We start from the raw sequence: 18,183 nt of genomic DNA on the forward strand, positions 1-18,183 counted from the left end.
TGGAACTCTACTTCGATTCGGCCGCTAGGGACTATAAGAGCGTCCACTCTTGTTGAATTTCTTTCTCTATATTTTGAGGTTGCTCATTTGAAGCTTGAGTTTCAGTGCGTGCAAGCTACGGTCTATCTTTTTTTTTAGTAGCTACGCCACAGCGGCTTTTAAAAGAACCTCTACTGAGCTCCAACGAGAAATTCTTATACGGTAATGGTTCTGATAATGTTATTTAGAGAGGAAAGGCATGTCCGGTTTAATTTTGGTAGGAAGGGTAAGAAGTGTTCCCAATACGACGACCGGCAAAGAACTTAGTGCAGATGGAACAAGTACAGATGCTCGGTGAATGATATCTCGAAGTAGAGTTATTTGTGGCCCGTCACCACGTAATAGTTGTGTAACGGAACAGTTGTACTTCCGGTGCACTGACATCATACAGAATGCCTACCTTTCGTAAACATTATCTCCAATTGGGTCCGAATGTTCCATGAAACAAAACAACACTTATTTCTGTGTTTTGTATATTCAGTGTCTTGTGAATAAAAGTGTAAATGAAGGTTGATATGAAAGGAGAGGATTTCCGCACATTCTTCCTGCAGCTACACAAATCAAGTAAATGAATGTTTTAAAACAACACTCGTGAGACGCTTATGGCGTTTACATGAGACTTTCCACTTACTACATTTCTCTTCACCACATTTTGCTTATGAAAATTTAAGATGCAAGTATTACAAGTTAGTTGCAACACAATTCAAACATTCTAAGCACGTCGAATATATTCGAATAAACAAATTGAAGCCAAAAATGATTTCTTATCAGGTAAAACATTATCGTTCCAAAAAGTGACATCACAATGAACAGCTCGATCCACAGAAAGATAAATTGGAATATGCATCTGGTCTCTACACCACAGAGCACGTGTTAGTGCTCTGGAAAATCGAATCTGAAAGCTACAACAAAATACGGCCCTACAGCACGTTTCACGACAATGCCGCATCATGACTTCTGCGCATGTGAACGCTGTTCACGCCGAATATCAGTGGCCAGGTGAGTGCTAGTATTAGGGTTGCGCGGCCTTTGCAGCTTTACGGGAGTTTCCAATGTTCAGCTAAGTGTTTTGTGACTCTACTCGTTGTCGATGTTGTTGAGCGTTGTGCGCGTGTTCCTTGGCTGTGGCGACAATTTCCACTTGCATTGGAAGATCGACCGCTGAAAACTTAACAATCCATATTTGTTCGTTACCAAGAAAATTATGCAGAAACTTCACTGGAGCTGTCTGAGTAGCGCAAGCATTGTGCCACTGGCTCATCTCCACGCATACGAACCTTCGTATGTTGTTTATCACGAGTGATGAAGCAGTAGGCGGTTCATTAAGTATAGCCTTTATGCACCTTCTAATCTGTTTTAATTCTTGATCCGACCAGTATAAACCTCCATCATCCATTATCGGTCGCCATCAACCTATCGGACTCGACCCCACCTTCTGTCTTTGTAGGTCGTTGTCACTCAATCAGATTTTTATCAACTCTTATTACTGATTATACTCTTTTCGGAATAGATACTACCCTTATCACCTATATAGGAGATGATCCGACTATTATAAGCCCTTGTCGCTTCTTATCTAGCTTATCGGACTTGATCCAACTCTTATCAACCCTTATCGTTGCTTATCAGCCTTATAAGAATTGCTACGACCATTATAAGCCGTTATCACTCTTTAACACCTTATGCACCCGCATCAAACAATTGTCAACCGGAATCAGACCCATATAGCCTCGTATCACTCTTTATCATCCTTACGAACTATTTACTGCTTATCTGTGTGACGCGACAGCACGCACAACGCGGTAAACACATTCATATGGTTCAGATACATTTACCTTCTGCAAGCGTGCACGGTTGTTTAGCCCAGAGGGTAAGAGAATCGGCCTCTCAGCGTGGGGTCATTGATTCGAAAGTCGCCATCGCCAACGTACTCAGGAAGAAACTATTTTGGTCAGCAATGCCACAATGTGTGTTGTTTGGGTGACCTGCGATGTTCCTTTAGGACATTTTGTTTGCCTTTTTGTAGAAAGCTCAGTGTAAATCTCTCTAAATGAAGCCGATTTTTATCACCGTTCTTCTAAGAATGCTAAGAACGTGAAAGAACTGTGAAGAACGCTAACGTAATCCTAATCCATATGAAGGGGACGCCAAAGACTTGAAAAATTATAGACCGATCAGTTTACTGTCCGTTGCCTACAAAGAATTTACGAAGGTAATCGCAAATAGAATCAGGAACACCTTAGACTTCTCTCAAACAAAGGACCAGACAGGATTCCGTAAAGGCTACTCAACAATAGACCATATGCACACTATTAAGGAGCCGATAGAGAAATGTGCGGAATATAACCAAGCCTTACATATAGCTTTCATTGATTACAAGAAAGTGTTTGATTCAGTGGAAACCTCAGCAGTCATGGAGGCATTACGTAATCAGGGTGTAGACGAGCCATATGTAAATATACTGAAAGATATCTGTAGCACCTCCACAGCCACCGTAGTCCTCCATAAAGAAAGCAACAAAAGAGAGATAGAGGAAAGGGGAAAGGCAGGCAGGTTAACCAGAGGAGAAAATCCGGTTTGCTACCCTACGCTGGGGAAAGAGGGGAGGGAGAGGTAAAGTGATAACAAAGTAGAGATAAAGAATGAAAGGAGCACAGGCATCAAATCACAGTTGGTCACTGTCGCCGCACACTGTCACCGCATTGCACAGTAGCACTTGCAGCACTATGAACATCTGTTCATGCTACAGCCGCTTGTCCAATTCTGTAGCCCTTAAATACTGCAACAGTGCTCTCGTTGCCTTCTGAAGCGATGGCTTGTGATGGCGGTATTTTAATATAACTTCCTGTGTTAGAGGTCTTCGCTCAAAGCGCCCTATCGCGTTTGCGAACGATCGTCTCTGTAAATTATAGCGAAGAAAGCAACAAAATCCCAATAAAGAAAGGCGTCAGACAGGGAGATACGATCTCTCCAATACTATTCACAGCGTGTTTACAGGAGCTACTCAGAGACCTGGATTGGGAAGAATTTCCGATAAGAGTTATTGGAGAAGACCTTAATAACTTGCGATTCGCTGATGATATTGCCTTGCTTAGTAACTAAGAGGACCCACTTCAAAGCATGCTCACTGACCTGGAGAGGCAAAGCCAAAGGGTGGGTCTAGAAATTAATCTGCAGAAACTAATGTAATGTTTAGCAGTCTCGGAAGAGAACAGCAGTTTACGATAGGGAGCGAGGCACTGGAAGTGCTAAGGGAATACATCCACTTAGGGCAGGTAGTGAGTGACTGCGGATCCGGATCATGAGACGGAAATAATCAGAAGAATAAGAATGGGATGGAGTGCGTTTGGCAGGCATTCTCAGATCTTGAACAGCAGGTTGCCATTATCCCTCAAGAGAAGAGCATATAAAAGCTGTGTCTTACCTGTAATCACGCACGGGGCAGAAACCTGGAGGTTTACGAAAAGGGTTCTGCTTAAGTTGAGAACGACGCAGCGAGCTATGGAAAGAAGAATGATGGGTGTAACGTTTAGAGATAAGAAAAGAGCAGATTTGGTGAGGGAACAAACGCGAGTTAATGACATCTTATTTGAAATCAAGCAAAACAAATGGGGATGGGCACGGCATGTAATGAGGAGGGAAGATAACCGATGGTCATTAGTGTTACGGACTGGATTCCAAGGAATGAGAAGCGTAGCAGGGGTGGCAGAAAGTTAGTTGGGCAGATGAGATTAGGAAGTTTGAAGGGACAACATGGCCATAGTTATTACACGACCAGGGTTGTTGGAGAAGTATGGGAGAGGCCTTCGCCCTGCAGTGGGCGTAATCAGGATGATGATGATGATGATGATGTATTTGACTGCATCTCTAAACCTGTAGTACCCATACACCCTCGACAGCACGCACATTTCTCACACTGCTCCGGGGCTACGCTTACTGTAGAGCGCAGCCCCAGAGCAGTGTGCTTTTTTCTTTCCTCTTTTTGTCAAGGCCTGCTTACTGGTCTTTGTCTTTCTCCAAGTAGACAAGAAAGGCGACGCACAAGCCGGCAAACGGACTCAGCGGGGCAGTCTCTACCACACCTGTGGCTTGCCGTGGAACCTGCGAAGTCAACGTGATTAAATTATTTCTCATCGCCCGTGCAATAAGAGCGCTACCTCAATTATAGATTCACTTGTCATGATTTCGTGATTCTATGAAGACAGACAAAGTCGTGCGGAACCAACGCAACAACAAAGGTCGTTGATGTTTTAATACAAAAGTATTATATGCTCCATAACGCGAAAATCCGTCGATCGTAGTCAGCGTGACCGCAAGATAGCAGCAAAAATGGTCGACGGCTGAAACAGTAATAACACGTCAGTCAAAAAATGTTCGGATGGATGTCACATGTCTCATGAAGGCTCCTGTAAACAAAGGGAATTAGTTGCTTTGAAGAGAAAATTTGGTACATTTCGGACTGGGTGGGAATTGAACCTGAGCCGGCGAGGTACAAGACGACCGTGCATGCTTCTCCGACGTCTGGCCTAAGCTGGCTTACTAAAGGTGTGCCTGCTGCGTGCGTGATAGCGCACGTCATGTCGTAACCATGTGGCTGATTACAGGCGTGACATAGTGCGTGCGTCATTGACAGCGTGACGGAGCAGACAGTGGGGAGAAAATGGCGTCACGCCATGAGTGTACAAAATGAGCGCGTTCATGGTGTTACCAGGTCTTCAAACGGTATAATGTTTCCGCATTCCCAAACGTAAGCAATCTTAGGTCTCTGATCAATTCTTTATTGCGATAGCAATTATATGAACACTTCAAGTTTATTTCTGCCCTCGACATCACAGTCACCGTGAGGTTCCGTATAAAGTCCAAGAGTGATAAAATCGCCACTGCGTTCTGTATGCTGTATGTGCAAGTGAAAGCGTGCGAGGGTGATCTGGCGATCTTGACTCAACTCAAGGAAGCACGCCGTCTTCCATCACGCGCAAGGTTCCGGTCAGGTGGAAGGGTAGGGAGGGGGGGTGTGCGTTCTCCTCCGCGCGGCCCGTGTTAGAGTGTACTAGAATGGGGGAATGGGGGTCCAACGGAGGCCACGGCAAGTGGCGAGAGTGAAGCAAAACACGTTGAAATTTGCGGCGGCACTGTAGTCGCCTTCTTCTTAAAGCTCCTCCTTCTTTTATTTATTTATTTATTTATTTCAAATACCCTCATGACCCTGCGGGCATTATTGAGGGGAGTGGAACAAGACACACAATAACACAGATAACAAGAACTAGTAATACGCTCATGGGTCACAGCATTACATATGGCTCACTGCACTGAGTTTTACAGATTTCACAGATTTACAGATTTCAGCAATTGTGCACATCCATGGAAAGCTAAAAAGACGAGAAAAGAAAACAAGAACTAACAAGGCAAACTAGAAATCAGCAACACAGAGTTCATGAGGGACCACGAAACGACGGGCACACATGTCATGAACAAGAAATGCAGACACTTAACTTTTTCTTAAAATGCTCGAGATCGTCGTCGAGTGCCACATTTCCTGGCAAGTGATTTCACTCGGATGACGTAGTTGGAATGAAATAATTTAAGCGAGCGGTCGTGTGACAAGGTGGAACGCCCACTTTGCGTGGATGGTCAATGCGCGATGAAACATAGGTGGGTGGAAGGAGCAAAGCGTTTTTCAAAACAGAATGCAGATTGTAGATCCTAAAATAAAGACAGAGTCCGGGAATGTCCATGCGCAATGAAAGTACTAGTAGTGACAAAGTGTGTATTATTAGTGTGACACTTGATGTGCTGTCATAGTTGTCTTTTTGACCGTAAGCTCGAACTATCCGTAGCACATGAACTGGTGTACTTGGCTAATAGGGTCATAATACCGAACGAAGCTAGGGAGCGAGTGCTGCATCTTCTAAATGAAACGCACCAGGGTTCACCAGCAATTACATCTGTCACGCGTTCTTTGTTCTGGTGGCCAGGCCTCGACAACAATATTGAGGACGTGTCTGCTCAGTGCCAGTACTGTGTACAAAATCTGCCGATGCCAACTGCAGCTCCCGTCGTCAACTGGCCTGAAACAGGCGAAAGGTGGTCCCGTATTCACATTGACTACGCGGGTCCGACCTGCGGAAAAATGATACTCGTAGTAGTCGACGCGCACACCAAATGGCTCGAAGCAATACCTTTGTCGCATGCCTAAACGCAGACTACCATTAACTGTCTGCGTGGCATTTTCAACAGGTTTGGAATACCATGCACGATTGTTTCTGACAAGGGACCCCGTTTGCCAGTGAATACTTGGCGTTGTTCATGGCAAACAACAACATTGTGCACCTTCGATGCGCTCCATACCATCCCCAGTCTAATGGTGCGGTGGAAAGGGCAGTGCGAACTATAAAAGATGGTCTTCGAAAATTGAGGAAAGGAAAACTGGAAGAGAACCTAGTATAGTCGCTTTTTAACTACCGGAGGACTCCGCGAAAATCGGGTAAATCCCCAGCAGAGCTGCTTTTAGGCTATCAAATACGCTCACGCTTGGACACATGCTTTCCTCCAGCATTTCCTGGACCAAAAGAGAACCAAGATGACTGGCTGCCGCTACCTGGAAGTGATGTGTATGCCCGCAATTACGGCGTGGGGAGGAAGCGGACGCCCGGCCATGTGAAGGGGACGTCTGGAGCGAGAATGGTGACCGTGGAAACATCGGACGGAGTCGTCAAGCGGCACGTAGACTAGATCCGCCCGCGACAAGAAGCACCAGGTGATAAACCGACAATAACTACAACCACCACACATCGCAGTGAGCCCAAAGCAAGCAACACAACTACAGCATCCAGAAACGGTGAACCCGGATGAAGGCACAATTGCTTGGCGGATTCCAAATGGCACCAGTTCTCCAGACTTTGCGGCACCAGACATTCCAGTGGCCCCGTTGAAAACACGTGTCGCCCAAAAAACTCTGAGACGTTATACGAGAGAACGCAAGCCAGTGCAACGCTTTCATTTCTGAGGAGGAAGGAATGTTGCAACTTCGCCAGTTTTCGAAGTGCGCGCACCTTTTATCGCCTCATCTGACGATCCTTCAGAGTTCGGACTATCACTACTAACACGTACTCCTTCCTATCTTCCTGCCACTCGGCTACTTATAAATACACTCTACACCTTTTAATAAACGTTCATTTTGGTCTACTGACTACGCTGATGCTTCACTGGTCTGGCGTTACTGCGAGCACGCCATGGCTATGCTACGCGGATCATGGTCAGTCATTATTTTGATCTTTATCTCGAATAGCCATGTACCCAAAGACTCCAGCGCAGAACCTATTGCAAACGCCTCCCGCTCAATTGTGGGCCACATTTACTGCGACGGGCTCAACTTCTTACTAATGAATGCAACTGGTCGCTCGATTTCACCTACTTTTTGGGAGAGGTAAGCACCCACTGCCATTTCCGATGCATCCGTGGCCAAACAAAAACCTTTGCCGAATTCGGGTGTTGTCAATCCAGGAATTGGCGTGAGGGCCTTTACAACTGAGTCGGACGCATCCTGTGCCTCCTAGTTCCATGACAGTGTGTCGGAGTCCTTTTGTTTGTCAGCCCTGTCAGTGGCAAGACGAGTCTTGAATAGTTAGGCACATAGTCTCGATAGTAGTTGAGAGACCCGAGGACACTCCTCAGTTTACATTTTATCTTAGGCGGTCTCAGCTGCTGGATAGCGCGTACCTTATCGGGGTCTGCAGGATGCGCACCTGATCCTACTACGTATCCGAGATAATTAAGCTGCGGCTGGGCAAATTTGCATTTTACCGGGTTTACCGTGAGGTCTGCATTCTGAATTGCTAGTAATACTACTCGCAAGTGGTGCATGTGGTCTTGCAATGTCTCAGAAAATATGTCTGTCAGCCTTTGCGATTCTTTGTCAAGCGGTATTTGCCAATACCCGCGGGTCATATCTAAAACTGATATGTACTTTGCTCTAGCTATAGAGTACAAGAGCTAGGTCACATTTCCCATGGGAAATTGGTCAGGTTCTGCGGCGGCGTTAAGTTGCTGTGATCTACACCTATTCCGATGGATACGTCCTGTTCGGTCGCACACACCACAGAATGGGCAAATGCGCTCTGTGCTGGGTAGAGAAAGTCCCACGCCACCAACTCTTGCATTTGCCTTTCAACTTCCGCCCTCAAGGTCATTGGTACCCTATACGTATGTGGACGTGTCTGCATAGTACCGGGTGATAATATAATTTTGGGCTCACCAAACTTACGTCGGCCAGGCCGGTCCGACATCACCTCTCTACTCATCCAGAATCACGCTGAGTTTTGCCTCAGGCCTGGACTTAGGTCAGTGGTCTGTGCAGTTACAGAAATTCGGCCACACGGCTTGGTGGCCTGTGGTGTCATCTCGATGTTCCCAAACTCTGCGTCGGCCTTGAATACCACGCCTACATTATTAGTTGGCGCGTAATATTGTTGGAGCTTATTAGCATGCACCAGCCTGTCAGCATCCGCAGTATCCACTACAACGTAACTCTCGGTCCGCGTTCTCTCTTTCACGACTACGGGTTCTTGCCATTTCGGTTGCAGTTTGCGGCGCCCCCACTTTGCATGACGAGGACCTGATCCCCTGCCGAAAACTCTTTCTGGGTAGAGCGCAGGTTACACCTCTGTGTTTAATGTTTCTGCACTTCGCTGCTACGCTCATTTACAACTTTTGAAGCCTTGTTCATCTGTTCTCGAAGCTCCTTTACATACACCACTGCTGGTTTGCTTAGGCCTATCAGAGGGGTCCACTCACTAGTGCACGATTTACGAAGAAGGCTGAGGGGCACATGTGGTGCGCGACCATACATTAGTTCGAACGGTGACTTCCCAGTGATGTCGTGCCTTACTTCGCGATACGCCAACAGCAAGCAAGGTACGTAGCGGTCCCAATCTCTTCCGTACGTTCCGATTACGTCATGCAGCATACCTTTGAATGTATAATTTCAGCGTTCAACGATACCATTACTTTGCGGTGGTCAGTCAGCGCGAGCCTCATTTGTACACCTAATCTATCCATCAGCTCCGTGGGTAATTTAGCGGTGAAATTTGTCACTTGGTCACTACATATCAGTTCTGGCGTTCCGCATCAGATAAACACGTTTATTATAGCTTGACAAGTTGCCTTGGCTGTTACCGCCCGTAGTGAAAACACTTCTACCCATCGAGTTCAAAGATCCACAACACTGAAAGCATATTTATGAGCCCGTGACGAAGCTGGCTCAAAGAGCCTATGCAGTTAAAGTAAATTACCTCAAAAGGTGTCTGAGCTCTGTTCAGGAGGTTATGGGGCGTTATGGGAACCCGATCAGTTTTCAGCTTACGCACATGAACCTGGCACCCATCACAAGTCTGACAATGGCGCTTCACACAAGACGCCAATGATGGCCAAAAGAAGGCCCCTTTAATGCGCTTTTTTGTGTTTTTTTCGGAGAAGTGACCACCGCAGGGACTCTCATGCGCTAACTCTAACACTTCGCTAGTATTAAAGTCGCTCGGCGCGTCTTTGGTACTACCAACTCGAAGAACTGTTTCCCATCTAATCCGTCCTTGTGCCAAAGCAATCGACCATCGATTACCATGCCGTGCGAACCCTCTTCCGCCTGACGCTAAGCCATCGGCCAGTGAATCATCTTCTTTCTGCTCTTCCGCGAAATAACTTTCCGTGACTGGCCGGAGTGGCTCGCTGCCGCCTGCATTATCTGCTCCTACAGCATCCAGACTTTCCGATAGCTGCTGCTCCTCAATTGACTCGGTATTAGTAGCTCGCAGCTCCAATGCTTGTGCACCCTCTTCCCTCTCTCCATCTTCTAATTAGGTCTTTGCTCCACTCTCAGTGTCAGTCACCTGGCGCTCATTGCTCGATGGTTCCTCAAATGTGCGCTGCACGGCATTAGGATCACCGGTAGAGCGCAAGGTGACGTGTTCTTGCTCTCTCATCGCAGAATACTGATCCTGCCCCAATTCCTTCGCTTTAAAGTTTATACCCCAATGACATTCCTTCAGATTATTCAGTAACTCTTGCCGTCAGTGACGAAGGCATTCGTAATCTTCCGGAGTGAGTAAAACTGCCACGCTAGTAGTTAACTTATCATTTACTGTGCAAAACAATGGAACACGCTTAGTAGCGCTCCCCGACGAGCACGGAAGGCCGAGAGGCACATACATTAGGTGTGCGGTGACACCCTGTCGAAAAGCACCCGTTAGCTTTATTCTGCCGCTGCTCAGACGCAAAATCTCAACCGATACCTCATTCACTCGTATCACCGTGATATCAGCACCTGAATCAATGCGCGCGACGCAGCGTTTGTCTCCCACTAAAATCTCGATTCTGGGGTCGCCCGTCAGTGGGTCGTTCCCAAAGGCAGTGGGTCACGGTGGTGTGGCAGGACCTGACCTCTAATTCTGGGAAGCTACGTACGAAATTTTTGCTATCTTGGCAGTAATGTCATATGAAGAGTGACAATCTCATTTAAAGTGACCCCGTTGCCCGTATCCAAAACACATCACACAATTAGGGCTGAAGCTCGACCCAGCGGCCTGTTTAGCTTGCGGCCTATAATCATGACTGCCTGATGCAGTACCGCGGTAATTGCCTTGCCTGCTAATGTCCAGACTTTCTTCGAAATTCGCGAATAACTCTGCTATGACTTTGGCTTTCAACCAGCTCTTTACTTCCTTCTGGGTGACCAGTGAGCGGACATCACTTGGCATTAACTGCTTTAGCCTATCAGCTATCAGTCAGCAATTCCTGCATACTCTCAAATGACAGCACCTCTCTAGTTCTGAGGTAGTACGTGAACATTGTCTCCAAGCGTGCCGCAACCTGGCTCCAAGACCCGTCTGCTTCCTTTCTGATTTCGAGAAACATTCTGTGGTATTCACTTCGAGTCATCTGCAGTTCCTTCAATAATCTAGATTTTAGGTCTGAATAATGCACTACACCAGCCTCCAATTGATCGGAAGCGTATGTTCGCATCTTCTCATTTAAGAATGGTGATATAATAGTGCCCTGTATTTCCTCAGGTACACTCAATGCCGCAAAAACAGCGTCAACGTTCTTGAACCAGGCGGGAACCATTGGCTCATTAGTGGGCATGGGGTCAAGGACTGCTTTCAGCTCTTTCGCGTATCGTATGATTCCGGTGTGCTGATTCCGGTTCTCCTGTTCCTCTGACGATGCACGCGACGACCTCAACTTCTCCAGCTCTAGCTTGAGCTTTAACGCCTCTATCTCAAGAATCAGTTCGCGGGTGCGATTCGATTCGTTCACATTCTCACCTATCATCGCGTTTACATTTGAATCCGCCACCTACCAGAGTGTGCCTTAAGGCAAGTTCATTCAGTGAAAATGACCTCGAGAGAGCACAAAATGAGCCTCACCTAGTGGTGATATGTCGCCTGGTGCTGCTGCCAGCTGTGTCAGTCTGGTCTCCGACGCTCGTCGTGACGGAGTCCTTCGATGCTCCAAATACACCACCGGGCACCCCCTGGCATTGCCTCGCTCAGTCGGGTCGACGTTCCTTGCTGCCTTGCTCTTGATGCAGAACACCACAACACCTGTTTTGTCGCTCGACGAAGTCCTTCGGCTCTGCCCTCTTTTATTGACGCGCAGCAGCGCTCGTTCCGCTGAGCTCCTCTCTCGGAAATGTTGTCTGGAAGGCTCGTACGGGCTCTCAGCACTGGTTCTCGCAGCGTACCAGCGGGTCTAAGTTGCAGCGAGCCTCTAGTCAGCTTCACCGGATTTAAGCACCTTCCTCGCTGCCTGCTGTCCGATTCTTGGGTCGACTACGCCTGTTAATTTCCCTTCCCTTTATCCTCTGGTAGCTTCAATACTAGTTAAGGAGGGAAGGTGTTTAACTTCCGCAGTCGGCGCCCCTCGATGGTTCGAGTGCACAGTGGCAGCGCGAACGAAGAGCCATTGTCCAGTAAAGAGACGATTTATTCAAACGCCGAGACGTCCGTTCGAGTCGAAGCCCAAACTCCGCTCTCCTTCAGCTCGGACCGTCTGCCCTTTTGTTCCGAGCGAGGGTGCAGATCTAGTGCCTCTTTTACGGCGCAGTCACTAATCCAATTTCTTTCCACTAGTGGGTGTTTCCTGCATCCCCTCTTCGCGGAACCTACCTGTGTCCTTCGTTTCTGGTTATTGGCCGATACAACAGCGCGTGAAATCGTCCTGTGCTTTGCTGCGTCGCTTAACCTGGGCCACAAAACAACAGCAAGACCAACTCCCTAACCTCAAACTGACTGCAAGGTAACATTTTTTCAGGATGCTCGCCAGCTTACCACCCAGAATCGAGTAGTCTGCGCTAGTATATACAAGGGCACTCATTTTCTGCCATCGATCAACACAGGTATGTCTAGTGAAATCTTGTTTGCGGGAGCGGGCTCTGGCGTTGTCGTTTTGGTTGTGCTGCAGTGAGTCGATAGGAGATCTTCGGCGTTGCGCGTATCCACAGCGTTGCCTCCGAAGGTCGCTGAGGTCAGTTTTCCCGGCGTGGACTTGGTGATTGCCCCAGCACCGTCCTCGAAGCGCTATCACCTGCACGTAAATACTGTCGCAGTGAGGGTGAGCGTGACTGGCGCTCCGAATGTAGGGAGGCCTCTGACCTAATCTGGGTCAGGGCGAATCGAAGAAAACAACCCACGGTTCGTGTCTCCGGTAGGAGCACCCCGACACACATGACCAGCTTCGCCGTAGTGGTAGCACGACGGTCATCAATCAGGTGTTGGCAGTCGTCTAAGTATGGTAGCGGAGCTGACGTTTGGCTTGGCCCGATCTCCGCACGACTGGTGACGTAAGCAGGTGGGCGCGTAGCAATGTTTCCACGTAAGCCTTCCACCGAGTCTCACTTGGCAGAGGTGTTGCTTCGCTGCTGCAAAAAGATGCCTCAAGCACCTGATCTACTTCGTTGCGTACGACGCTAGCGAGGGAGTTCATTGGAAAGGCGACGTATCGTGTAGTTTCTGCTACTCATCGTGTTAGGAATTTCTTCGCAGACACACAGATTTTTAAAGAAGGGCGCCGTCTATAGATATATAAAAGAAAAAAGAGTTCACAACAGCATGACGACTGCCTTCCTTCGCAGCCGCCCTCTCTCCCTATGTTGCCAGCCTTGGCTTCCGATTCCGCTAACACTCTGGCATTCTGACAGCCAACTGTCCTCTCTTTACATGCAATAATTCTGAAGGTACAAAGGTCTTTTGGACACACGCGTGCTACCTCTGGGCATGCTGTCTTCCTTGTCGGTGCTTGATTGGTCGGATAGTTCTTATTGTCTTGCACCCCATCTCTTCAATTGGTTCATGTGGGCGGTAGTCGAGTAGGCCCTTTTCTTTCCGTCCATCTCGGTCACTTTTTAGGCGTCCTTTGGGAGTATTTCAATCACACTCAGTGGACCTCTGAACTTCTGGGTTTTCGTTCGGGCCCCGGCGTGCTCTGGACCGCAGCGCATGACCGCTATGTCTCCAACACTCAGCGTGTCGGCTGCGAAGTGATGCTTGTCGAAGTACTGCTTTGAATTTTCTTGCTGGATCACTATGTCCTTTTGAGCCGTCTCTTGAAGTTGCTCCGGACATACCCACTCCTTGTTCTCCGTGTTTAGCCATCTGAGGACACCATCCTGCGTCCTTGGTTGATACCCATGCAGAAGCCTGAAAGGGCTAGTGCCTGTTGAGGCATTGTATGCGGTGTTTAGGTGGCACTCTAACTCCTTGATGCTCTGATCCTAGTTCTTGTGAATCGGGTCCTTGATTGTAGCCATAATACATGTTACCTTAGTTCGATTCACACGCTCCACGTGACCGTTAGCCCTTGGATGGTGAGGAGCGTTCAGTGTGTGAGCCACACCATTTTCCTGGCAGATGGCTTTGAAGCCGTGGGACGTAAAACAGGAACCGTGTTCTGAGATAATGTGCTCAGGTAGTCCGAACTCGGTTATAAAACTCTGCATGCACCGAAGTACATTTCTCGCTAAGGTGTATCGCACGAGGTAGAGGCGCACAAACTTGGTCAGATTGTCCAGGAACACCAAGATCCACTGGATTTTCTTGGAACTTCTCACAAACGGACCAACATAGTCCATGTGTACAACTAGAAATGGTCTCTTTCCAGGTGGTATCGAGTGCAGAAGATCAGATTTCTTCCCTCCTGGAACCTTTGTGTGAAGACATTCGAAACACCTATGGATGTACTGGTCCACGTAGCCCTTAATCCGAGGAAACCAATAAAGTTCTTTGATTTTCGTCGCTGTTCGGTCTGTACTAAAGTGCCCCTGTAAGTCGTGCAACTTGACAGACTATTTTACGCATGCTCTTCCGCATCACAAAAAGGAGTTGTCCATCTTCTTCCACGTAAAACAACCTTCCATCCTTCAATCGTAGGTTTTTGACCTTGGCACTTTTTGAGAATACGTTTGAGGTTAGCCGAGACCGCATCAGATTCTTGGATGATCACAAGTTGGTCCTCTAAACTCAAGGCAAGTTACACTTCAATCCTTGTCTCGCGGCCCTCCTACGACTCAAATAGTGCACGACTTAGCTCACAACTCAAGTATTAGTTCAAGACTCAAATATTAGCTCACGACTCACATAGTCCACGTGTGCCATTTTCTCGCCTGCTGCTTGCTTCACCTCAAATCCATACCCTTGAAGTCAGTCGAACCACCTTGCTATCGGTGGTTTAAGAGTCTTGTGCGGATTTAGATGCACAATTGCTTCGCAGTTTCTTACCAGCGTGAACGGAATGCCTTGGAGGAATGAACGAAGTCTTTCCATACTCAAGACTATTGCCATCAGCTCCAGTTTTCCCGTATGGTAATTCTTCTCAGCCTCAGTGGTGCGTTTACTGACACAAAACACCAAGTGCCACCGTCCTGACTCATTTTATTGAAGGATCATTCCCGCAAGTCCATGTTTGCCTGCCTCCGTGTGCAGTTCTGTTGGAGCTGAAGGGTAATACAACTTCACAACCGGAGGAGGCTCTCTCAGTTCTCTTTGGAGCTGGTCGAAAGCTTCCTGTTGCACCACTCCCCATATAAATTTTGTGTGTTTCTTGGTCAGAGAAGCAAGTGGTTGTGCTTTCAGGGCATAGTGAGGAATGAACCGTCTCAAAAATCCTGTCGGACCCAGAAATCTCTTGACAGTGTGAACATAAGTTTGGGTGCTAGCGTCCAATATAGATTGCTGCTTCACTTCACCTGGCTGCAGGTAGCCTCTCCCAATCTTAAAACCTAAGTAGGCGAGTTCATCACTTCCAAACACACACTTGGATAGCTTCTGGGTCAGACCAGCAGCTTGCAGAGCATCCAGTACTTGTTTGAGCCGAACCAGCAAGTCTTCCCAGTCCTTCGCTGGAATCAGCAAGTCGCCCATGTAACGCAATGCTAGTGTTACGTAGAGGTCCAAGGACCTTGTTCATTAGACGTTTAAATGCAGCAGAACCGCTCCTCAACCCGAACACCATGCGTTAAATCTGCCCTGTCTCATCAGGCGTATTGAATGTAGTTTTGGCCGTCCATTGCTCACTCAGTGGAAGCTGAAGGTATCCGTTTGCACAGTCTAACACCTAATACATTCGTGCTCAGAACAGTCGGTGTAACTGGTAATCAATGTTTGGCAAGGGAAAGTGTACTGGCACCGTTTGGCTATTAGGTCGTCGATAGTCTATGCCTAGACGATTTTTTCCATTTTTCTTTTTCACAAGTAGCACTGGACTAGCGTATGGCGCGGATGTTTCGGTTACAATGCCAGTCGCTTTCCAGTCTTTGACAATTGCTTGGGTTGCTTCTCTTTCCTCTGCATTAGTCGTGTACAATTTTCAGCTGACTGGAGTGCTTCCGGAATACTCTGTGATCGTCATCTCCAGTTGGTTACAACACCCCAGCTCTGACAAATTCAGCGCAAAGCAGTCCCTGTATTCATTCAGCAGTGCATCCACTTGTTCATTGACGTCGTTCCGGACATTCAGCAGGCTACGACCAATGGGCTTCGGCTGAGGCACAGGTCCCACGGGGGTGAACTTTTCGCTCCTTGAAAGCAGTTCAGTTCAACGTGAGCCAACAAACTTCCCTTGATTAGCTGTTGGTCTTCATCCTTGTCATTCAGCATGGATATCTCAACCCTTCCATGTTCAATGTGGAGTAGCATTCCCTTACCAGGCTCACTAGGTAAGATCAGATGTCCTTCACACTTACCGGTCTCCACTGTCGCCCAATATACAGTTCTTTTGGGGAGCACAGTGGTTTCCTTGACACGAAGTGGTTCCTTGGAAGGCATCATCTGGGCAAGGTCAATGTTACAAAATGAAAGATAATCTCAGTAGTCAATCCTGAGTTTATATCCCATGTGTTGGTATGCAATGTGGTCTTGTTCCATCCAATTTCTCGGCATTTCCACGAACAAGGCACTGTTGTTGACGACAATCACCTTGACCTTGCGGCATACCACGTCATAGATTTCTATGTCCACCTCCGAAGTTCCGATAGACCGAACTGTAGATGTGTCGATGTGTCGGTGTTCCCAAACTCATACAAATCTTGGGCCCTGCACACAACTTGTAGGCTGCACTTTTCAGCCGCTTGATGATGCAATATACATTATGAACTTCCTCGGTCAATCATTACCGAGAGCTCGTGAGTTCCACTGATGGTTGCAGTTTTCAGGAACTTTCATGGACCACTGTCACTTGTTGCATTCTCATTCACCACGAAGTTAACAACGGGGTTTTGTTTGTGAACAGTATCTCGCTACGTGCCTATATCTTCCACAGCTGTAACATTTTCGCTCTGCTTGATCACGCTTGGGCGGCTGTGGCGTTTTCTTCACTGGTCCCTCACCACTTGATTGGTCTGTGACACATGCATTTGTGATCACTTGCTCAGGTGAACGCATGGCAGTCCATGATCTTGAGGTCGAAGGCTTGGCACGATGTGTCGTGGCAGCTGGATCACCACCTTATGGCTTGGCCCCTGGTGACCTCTGCATTCTAACTTCGCTTATTCGCTCCAGTCTTCGTAAGTCTGCCAGCAATTCACCCTCGTCCGTATGTTCCTTCGCCGTCATCAAAATGCATGCGTCTCTAAACCGCAGCCCCACCAAAACTTGCTCCTTGGTATCTTGCATACCGAGGCCCAATGCCATGCATAACAAGGTCATTTCGAGGAAGTATGCCGTGATGGACTCTGCCCTCATGCGGACACTTTCCTGCGTTTGCTTCAACTTTTCGGCCGTGCTTCTCTGGCCCACAAATGTCTTTTTGAAGGCAATTTTGAAGTTCTCCGACGTCATGAGGTCATCGACACAGGCATGAAGCCAAAGTTGAGCAGGCCCCTCCATGTGAGTGAAGCCTAGCGTTTTCTAGTCTGAAGCTGTCCGGCCAGCCGTGCAGGACCACCATGGAACCGATACTCTTCAACCACGCCTCGACTACGTGGGATGAACCCACACTGTCGAAATCGCGGATAGCTGTATTCAGGTCTGGCATAAAGTGGAACGCTTCAGCTTTCCTATCGAAGAACTCCAGTAAGCAGCGGTTTTGCTCCAGCAGTGCTTGCATCATTTCGCGAGTTCCGCTGCCGTCTGACATGTTCGAGGTTGTCTAAGCGTCTCCCTAGGCGTGCACGCAGTTTTTCGACTCTAGCTAAGCGTCTAGGCTTACCGACGTCACAGAGAGCATGCGCACACACGTTTCTAAGGCGTCACAAAGACTCACGTTTTCCATGTGGTGCCTCACGAAGACGGTACCGTTGCGTCTCGTAGACGGCACACAGAGCGTCCGCATACACGTTTTCAAGGCGACAGAAAGGGTCCCTTTCACGGTCAGTGTCTTACTAAGAAGGCACCAGCGCAGCGTCCGTTGAAAAGTCAGCGAGCATCACCTTCGGCGCAATCCCACGACATCGGCTTCCAGGATCGCTTCACCATGAAGGTTTCGGAGTATCCCACTTCTGAGATGTTAGGAATTTCTTCGCAGACAAACATATTTTTAAAGTAGGGCGCTCTTTATCAGATAAATAAAAGAAAAGAAGAGTTCACAACAGCGTGACGACTGCCATCCTTCGCGGCCGCCATCTCCCTCTATGTTGCCAGCCTTTGCTTCCGATTCTGCTAA

At 47.9% G+C, this 18,183-nt stretch overlaps 1 pseudogene; it reads right to left on the reverse strand.

Annotated features, from left to right (window-relative positions):
• Positions 1-13,243: 13,243 nt before the first annotated feature.
• Positions 13,244-17,658, reverse strand: LOC142586096 (uncharacterized; annotated as a pseudogene).
• Between the last annotated feature and the right edge of the window lie 525 nt (positions 17,659-18,183).

This window comes from Dermacentor variabilis, chromosome 6, assembly GCF_050947875.1.
Source record: "Dermacentor variabilis isolate Ectoservices chromosome 6, ASM5094787v1, whole genome shotgun sequence".
In the NCBI taxonomy this organism is placed as follows: Eukaryota; Metazoa; Arthropoda; class Arachnida; order Ixodida; family Ixodidae; genus Dermacentor; species Dermacentor variabilis.